At 48.3% G+C, this 8,146-nt stretch overlaps 1 long non-coding RNA gene across 1 annotated transcript; it reads right to left on the bottom strand.

Annotated features, from left to right (window-relative positions):
* Positions 1-1,322: 1,322 nt before the first annotated feature.
* LOC129382014 (uncharacterized) lies at positions 1,323-6,931 on the bottom strand. Its single transcript, XR_008610102.2, has 2 exons — positions 6,565-6,931; positions 1,323-1,606 (listed from the first exon to the last, which is right to left on the bottom strand). It is a non-coding gene; the product is annotated as an uncharacterized lncRNA (long non-coding RNA).
* Between the last annotated feature and the right edge of the window lie 1,215 nt (positions 6,932-8,146).

Here is an 8,146-nt window from a genome sequence, read left to right on the forward strand (position 1 = left end):
ACAGTACAGAAATAAACGCGCACCATGCGTCCACCATACGGAAGAGCGTCGGAACATAGGTAGCTGATTCACACGGGCAGCCAGATGCTCCATTATCCGGCCGACCTCTCTACATTTTCCAATCATTAAAATACTTCTTCTTCACACGGGCCGTGTAGCCCACTTATCAGTCGTCAAGGGTATTATGGGTAATTCAATATTTCAGACACACATATGTGTTTATGTTTACGTTCGCACTCCTTGCGTAATAAGACTCCCAGAACTTCCACAATAGAAAGTAATTTACAACACACAAACGCAAAGAACACAGACATATGTCTCGTTTTCAACTCGGCCGTCATGCAAATGACATATAACGCGGAAAAACGTGAACATGCTGTGTGTTAGCGTCGTAAACTTCATACTAGGCAAGGAGCTAGCACACCACAATCCCGCGACAGCCGCTAATGTGACCAAGACAGGAGCACATGTCTGCGAACGCGCAAACGGAGCCCCTATGTCACTCTGTTCCTCCGCCACCCCATCTGCACGGCTGCACCACTCGTTTCAAGCACCGCACACCAATCATACATTCAGCGCTGAACAGTGGGCGGTCGACGGAGTTGCATTTACATGACTTGCTGCGAGCAGCACATCCATCGATGTCCGTTAATCAAAGTCGGGCACGGCAACGCCACATCGCGGTTCGCAGAACTTCGCTGCCGAGGCGCTAGGCCACTTCGATATTTCAACTGTCACCACCGCCGGGTTCTCAAGAAAGCACGGGTCACACAACGCAGATTCTGTACTGCCAGAGCTCACCGAGGCCAAAGCCGCACTGCCGCACCGCCACTACTCACGGCTTTCCGCCAAGTAACGCAACCTACAACCAACACACAAGCAACGCACGCACAATCACATGAGCAATGTTGAACAACGTGCGGTCCAGAGAACGATCACGCCGAGGACGAACACGCCACGGCGTCGCTCGGCGCCAGCATCGCGCCTTCTCAAAAATTCCCTAAACGATGCTGTCCCTAGGCACCTAGGATCAGGTCACGTGAGGGATTTTTTACGACAAATAGACGCATGCCTCGAACGCGTCCCCATGTAAAGTCGCCGTGCGAGCGAAGCGCCTCCCGTCTGGCGGAGGCAGCGTTTCACATTCACTGGTTTTGTCAACGAACTATTCGTGGTTGAAACAGAGAAAGAAATACAACAAGAGCGGACACTCCCATAGAGCCCAGCGGCCGAATTGACTGCAGCGCACCAAGCCATGGGTGTTAAAACCTGAAGCACACTTCCGGTTTCGGTTTTGTGCGCGTCACGCCGGCTCCGTGATCTTTTTTTGCTTTTGCAGCAAATATTTATTTTTATTTAATAAATATTAATTTGGAAATCATTTTATTAAGTAAAATTGATTGCGAACGATCTTCACAACCCTCCATTGAATATGTGCCACGTGCAATTTCATAATCACGCAAGACACCTTGTGAAATGAGGAAAAATTAACGTTTATTTTGTTTTTTGTAAATGCTCGTCGCGGGCTTTTTGTGCATTCATCCAACGTTGTGGCACCAGGTAAGCAGCAGTAGTTTCCGCAGGAAGCTCCGCCAGACGACGTGAGCTGAAAAAATTACAAGCGTTATTTTGGTATTAACATGTTAGAATAATGCCTGTAGAGGCGAAGCGTGCGAAAGTGGTGAGTGAGCGGCATTACAAACAAAAGCAGTTCGTATTTACACACGGCGTAGAGAATACCCTACTCCCCTATTGCAAAACCCAGTGCCACTGGGACCCAGTGCGCCGGATTATGGGCCCAGTGCAGCGCGCTGGATGCTGGGGCGCTGGGAAGGTGCAATGTGCTGGAAGGCACTGGATACTCGCGCGAAAAACAGTTCTAGCGCGTTAAATATGCGGTGCCTGGACGCCGCATATATTTTATTGAATACAGAAAGCAACGAAGAGCGTTTCAGTACAATAAAAAAAGAAGAAAAAAACGTAAAAACAAAACTGCTCCGACCAGGATTCGATCATCCGACCCACAGATCACAAGCCCGGCACTCTACCGCTACGCTACGCCATCTTTTTTTTTTCTTTATTGCCTTGCTGTGGTACATAGTTTCACAAGAGGCAACGCTCACCAAATTTAATACAAAAGTAGAATATGCATTTTCTGTATGTGCACATATTCAACCACCATTGTGCTGGCGCAGTCTAATTAAAATTCGCGCAATGCAACCAACGGTTCTACTCTTGGGAGCCAGTCGGGTGGTTCCCCTGCCGCTTTATGGATAGCGACAAAGCAGTGCATGTTTTCCCTGAAATATATACGTGCAGGCTGCGCATCTTTATCGACGTGGTATCCTGCCATTCTCGCGCGCCAAATACAATGAAGGCCCAAGAGCATAATTAAATCAAAAGGCACCCCATCCTCATTATCTATGCTTAAGTAACGGATGCCATACGGGTCCAGTGGAAATTCTTTCTTTAGTGTCCTCTGCAATACATCCCAGAAGAACACACCTTCCCAACAGTTTAAACAAACATGATCTATTGTCTCTGGCTGCTTGCAAATTCAACAGTGCGTTCCCCACGGTAAATATACTCCTTTTCTCTCCAACAACTTCTTAACTGGTAACGTTTCCTGATGATGCAGCGAAATTAAGATCTGTTACGGCGTATCGTCCCATAGCACTCACCAATATCGAGTATAAAATCTTTATGAAGATATTGGCGCGAAGATTGCAGTCAGTGATACAGGACATTGTCGGGCTTCACCAGACATGTGGGATTAAAGGCCGGACTATTGTTACTAATATTCACAAAGCGCGCAGTGTACTTGAGTGCGGTGATGATTGTAATAGTCGGATTGCCATTTTACAGATTGACCTCGAGAAGGCTTTTGATTGCGTCGCTCATGAAATCTTGTTTGCCGTTTTAGACTATGCCAATCTCGGATCTGTAATTTGCGAGGGGGTCGCCCTGGCGTACCGTAACTGCACGACCAGATTGATCGTGAATAAGAGTTTGGGGGCTCCCATTAGGCTGCTGCAGCGTTCTGTGCGTCAGGGCTGCCCCCTCAGCCCTCTGTTGTTTTGTATCTACATCGAAACCCTGTGTATGACATTGATTGAAAACAATACAATTACGGGATTTAAGCTTCAAGCAGTTGAAGTGAAGCTGCTGGCTTATGCAGATGATGTCGCTGTTCTTGCGGAGGATCAGGGGAGCATAATTGAGGCTGTCAAATGTGTCCGTAAATTTAGCCATGTCACTGGTAGTGGAGTTAACTGGTCGAAGTGCCTCGGGCTCTGGCATGGATCGTGGCCAACGAAGCCAGATCATTTTGCCAACGTGCATAGGGTGACCACCCCGGGCAAGTACTTGGGCGTCCCGCTCGATGCCTATCGTGATAGCGAGCAGTACTGGAAAGGGCAGGTCAAAGACACACGGGAGAGAGCTGAGAAGTGTAAAGGCACTAACCGCTACGCTACGCCATCAGACGGAAATACACGGATAATTTGCCATGTCAAAGCCGAGAAGCAGTTTGTTTCGCAAAGCTAGGTCTCGTACAAGCCTGGTTGATGGGCTATCGCCCAGCAACTAAAACTCACGCCTGTACCAGAAAAAAAAAGTTGCTGTCCGTATTCAGCAGCATGCTTGGAAGTGCCACAACATCGATTTTCACTTGCGATTGCTATTTTAACATCGAAAAAAAGTCCTAAATGAACCGCCGACCCGGGACGGTGTATGAGCTGTTACTGCCGATTTCGATAGCCGTTTCTTGTTCTTCACGCAAAGGATATGCAACGTTTCCTTAGTTCAGTGATGCCTTTCAGTCAACACGCCTGTCTAGTCATATCTTCGTCAGAGAAGCGCAGGCTAGTGCCGGGAGTCTGCGGCGATAGCACGTATATCCGTGTTTATGACGCGTCACATCGGCGGTCATCGCTTTTTGTGCTGGCACTGTAGACATGAAAAAATTGTTTATTTAAGGACACCGATGCGAAAGCTGAAATATAGAGTGATTTATCCTTGTTAGAGTTCTTGATTCCTGAGCCTAGACGCGCCGATAGCGTGAGGACGGACTCGGCGGATACGCTAGGCCTAAGCTTCGGTGGGGATCGATCTCGGCGCGGGTATATATAACTGGCGAAAGCTAAAATGTGTGTATTTGAGCCTCAGAACTTTTTTTAGTACAATAGGGAAAGTGGAAGCGCACGAATCGCCTCAGCTTTGTTATCGGTGCGATAATATCAGTTAGAGATAGGCTTCGAGCTCGGGGTCCGTTCGCGCGCGTCTGAACGACTTCTGCATTTCTTGTCCATTCCACAACACTGCGACAACGGCGACAGCTCCCAGTCATACGTTACGTGCGAACTACTAAATAACGCGGCGTCCTCTACGTTTACGTGGTTTCGTTCAAGAATTTAGCTTTCCGCCAGTGAAAAGGGAAAATGAAATAAAAACGAAAGCGATTTTCAGTTTCAAATGTGCATGAATAAACAGGGCAGCTCACGCACCTTTATTCCAAGCTGTGACACGAAATAGGGTTTTATAACCCCAAGATATAGCGTTATTTAGGACAAGAGACTAGTATCAAGCGATGAAACTGTATAAAGCCTTTAATGTTCAGCAGCGCTCGTCCTTGCGTACTGGAACCAGCGCGGCACAAACACAACCAGCGCGGTTTCCAGTGCGAACCAGCGAACTGCAGCGAGAACCAGCGCCTGTACAGCACAAACCAGTGCGCCCCAGCGTCATGGCAGTGGAACCAGCGTCTCTTCCAGTGTGACCCAGCTCTTATCCAGCGTTCTCACTGGTGTCCCAGTGAGTCCCAGCGAGTGCCAGCGTACCCAGTGCGACCCAGCGCCAAAAAGCGCGTTGGTTTCACACCAGGCGCGGCGGTGTAGCCTTCAATGACCTTTAGTGACCCCATGCCATACCACGTGATACCGTGACGTCACGACAGAGGAGAAACGGGGCCCCAACTCGCGCCGTCGCTCGCGGCGTCGCGGCGGTATATAAGCAGCTGCGCTTGTTTCTAGGTGGCTTTGGCTCAACTCTTGCAAGATGGGCTGGGTGGGAATCGAACCAGGGTCTCCGGAGTGTGAGACGCTACCACTGAGCCACGAGTACGATGCTTCAAAGCGGTACAAAAGCGCCTCTAGTGAATGCGGTGTTGCCTTAGAAACGAGCTGTTTCTAAGGCTCAGGCGTGCGTCGCTTGCTCAGGCGCACATTTCGTTGCCGCGCCGAACACTGCGTTGCTCGACGCTCACCGCGTCCTATGCGGGGCGCGTAGTCGCTGCGCCGTAGCCCATTGTCTTACACCCCTTGGCGGGTCGACGGGAACGCTGTCGCGTTCCACTCTTGAAGGCGAAGCAGAGTAACGCATGAGTTGTTTCTTCGTCTAGCCGAACCAAATATAGCCAAGCAACAGCAGTTCACCAGGCTAAACAGTGGTTCAACAACTAAAATAAAGGCTAGTATGCTTCGCATCCTGGGCTTAACCTTAGCTAAGCCACAGGCATTTTTTTGCAATAGGGTCATCCCAAGCAATACCATACATACCACAAACACATTCTAATTCCAAGCATTCCCCTCTTCCCAATACTTACTTCCTGCACTTTAATAGCACGAATGCGCGGGCAACGGCGCGTTTCGCGAACTTGGCTACAACCGACGCGATAGTACGCTACGAACACACAGAGCTGGCCAGAACACAGGCTCTCAACCAGAGCATGCTGGACGCTCGCAGAATTCCTTCTACTCGCACTCAAGACAAAATGCGTGGGTGCCGTTCAGAAGACAGAATTTTCGAGTTACTAGTTCCTGGCGTTTGAGCTCCTTGGCTTATCTCTTGTGCGTTCTGCAGGCGCAAGCAACGCACTCCCGTGTTATCACTCTTGACGATTGCTCGTCGCGTTTTCGACAAGCGTGGGTACTGAAATAAGGCTTAAATTGTTCCGGGGACATAAAAATTGCCACAAACTTGTCGCAGTAAGATTCAGTACGCGCCAAACTAACTTTGTCACCATGGCCGAGCTGCTTTTCGCTGCGTCACAACAGGCGCGGCGAGCGTGCCTCATAACATAAAGTATTGAAAATAATTTTCAACAATGTTGCGCGTCTGAGAAAGAAAAGCGCCGTGAACTTGTCAGTGCATTAAAGCGCGAATCCGCGCACCACGGCCGAGCTGATTTTCGCTAACCGAGTCACAGCGCCAGGCGCGCCCACTGCACTCGAAAGGCAGCCCAAAAAGTAATGAAATTAGTTTCAATAATGTTGGCAGTCAGAGAAAGCGCCAAAACTTGTCGCAGTAAAATTCACTACACGCGAAACTGCGTCACAGCACCCTGTGCGACTAGCGTGCCCAAAAACTACCGAAATGAGTTAAAATAATATTGGGGCTCAAAGAAAGCGTCGCAAACATCTCCCAGTACGATTCATTAATTCAAGTTAACTGCGCCACGATGGCCACGCTGTTTTTCATTAACTGCGTCACAAGTCTAGCCTAGGTGCCGGGCAGTAAGCCTAATTGCTTGAGGTGCGTCGCAGACTGTCGAACAAGGTTTCTCACCTCGCCGTAGTCCAATAGTGCAGTGCTGCCATGTCGAAGTTCCGAATGAACGCAATAATTCGCCGGGAGGCCACCAAACCAGGCTAAATCCCAATATAGAAAAATAGGCAGACGGGTGCCCGAACAGTCCAACGCTCAGATGCGCGGCCGGTCTCCCTCGCTTCGGCGGTTTGTCTGACGAATGATGCAAACATCTGGCTCGTCATTCGCCGGTTCGCCTGTCGCTAGGCAACGGAAGTAAGCCGCAAAGTTTAATTTCATTTATACGCAGATATTTTTAATTTTCCCGGGAAAGAATAAAAAAATAAAACAATTTCTGTTAATCTCATTTCACATTCTTCTTTTTTTCGATGCTCGCGGCCCCAATTCATCGGTGTTAATACTATAGCGTGACCTGTTTCCTGTTTCCAATTTTCGCCGAGTGTCCGCTCTTGTTCTATCCCTTTCTCTATGGTTGAAACGTCGTGCGCTGCAGCGATGGGAGGTCACGCTTAGAACTTACAGTATCAAAGCACCAGCTGGGTCAAAGACTGCGCGTCGATGTTAGCCGGTTAGCTCGCGCCATAGAGTTTCTAAATAAACCCTAGAGGGAAATGTGGCGCTAGTGTCTCCGGGGGTTCTCATGAGCGTTGGCTCAACCTACATGGGAATGATGGGAAGTACAGGCTTCGGATTGACTTCGGTCTTCAGACTAGTGACGTTTGCTTCTGGTGCAGTAAACAAAGCTATACTCAAATATTATCTCGTAAAATCTAATTCTATTTCTGCACTATGTTATATAATGTACAACACGCTACATAAACTTTGTATGACTTTGAGATGGAAGCACGGTTTACTATGGTTTGTCACCAGGACACACCAGGGTATGCATACTTGTGCGATTCTGTTCTCAATTTAACGCCAAAGAATAATTATTTATTCATTTTTGCAACAGCAAAACAACCGTGCATGTACTTATATAAAAATACTCATCAAGTATTTCTAGAAATAAAAATGTTGCATTGCGACAAAGCGTTGCGCCCTTGAGCGGAATGCTAGAAGTGTCGTCTGCTACGACACCTGCTCGCTGCAAACGCGAGACTTTTCTCGCAGACGACAGGCACTTGCGAACTCTCTCGCTCTTTCGAAAGGTTGCGTCGGCTGTCACGATTGCTGAACGTCTTCACGTACTTTTAAGCACATCTGCTGCAGTGCTAGCTAGGACGCTAGTGGCCTCCTACGAGTATGCTTCATCATATTTTATATTGGCGTACCGCTTCCGAAGCGTTACAGCGTGGCTTTGCGGGTACACATTGTGCGACACTAGACTAGAGCTAGGAAGCAGCTATCTTTCCTATCACAAGTAAGTTTGTGTTCTCAAAGTCCTAAAACACGCATTCCAATGAGCACATAAACGAGCACGTAATGAAGCCCTCAATAAAATTTGATTGTCAAGCCACTAGAAGTACAACTGTATATATCTTGTATCAGTAGCGCCTTCTTTGTCCTATTCTGAAGTTTCATGAAGCACGTAACGCTACAGTGCCAACCTAACGCACTTAACAAACCAAGGTCCAAACGCTCAAAACATGTTATTTCAACG

The sequence above is a fragment of the Dermacentor andersoni genome, chromosome 10 (genome assembly GCF_023375885.2).
Source record: "Dermacentor andersoni chromosome 10, qqDerAnde1_hic_scaffold, whole genome shotgun sequence".
In the NCBI taxonomy this organism is placed as follows: Eukaryota; Metazoa; Arthropoda; class Arachnida; order Ixodida; family Ixodidae; genus Dermacentor; species Dermacentor andersoni.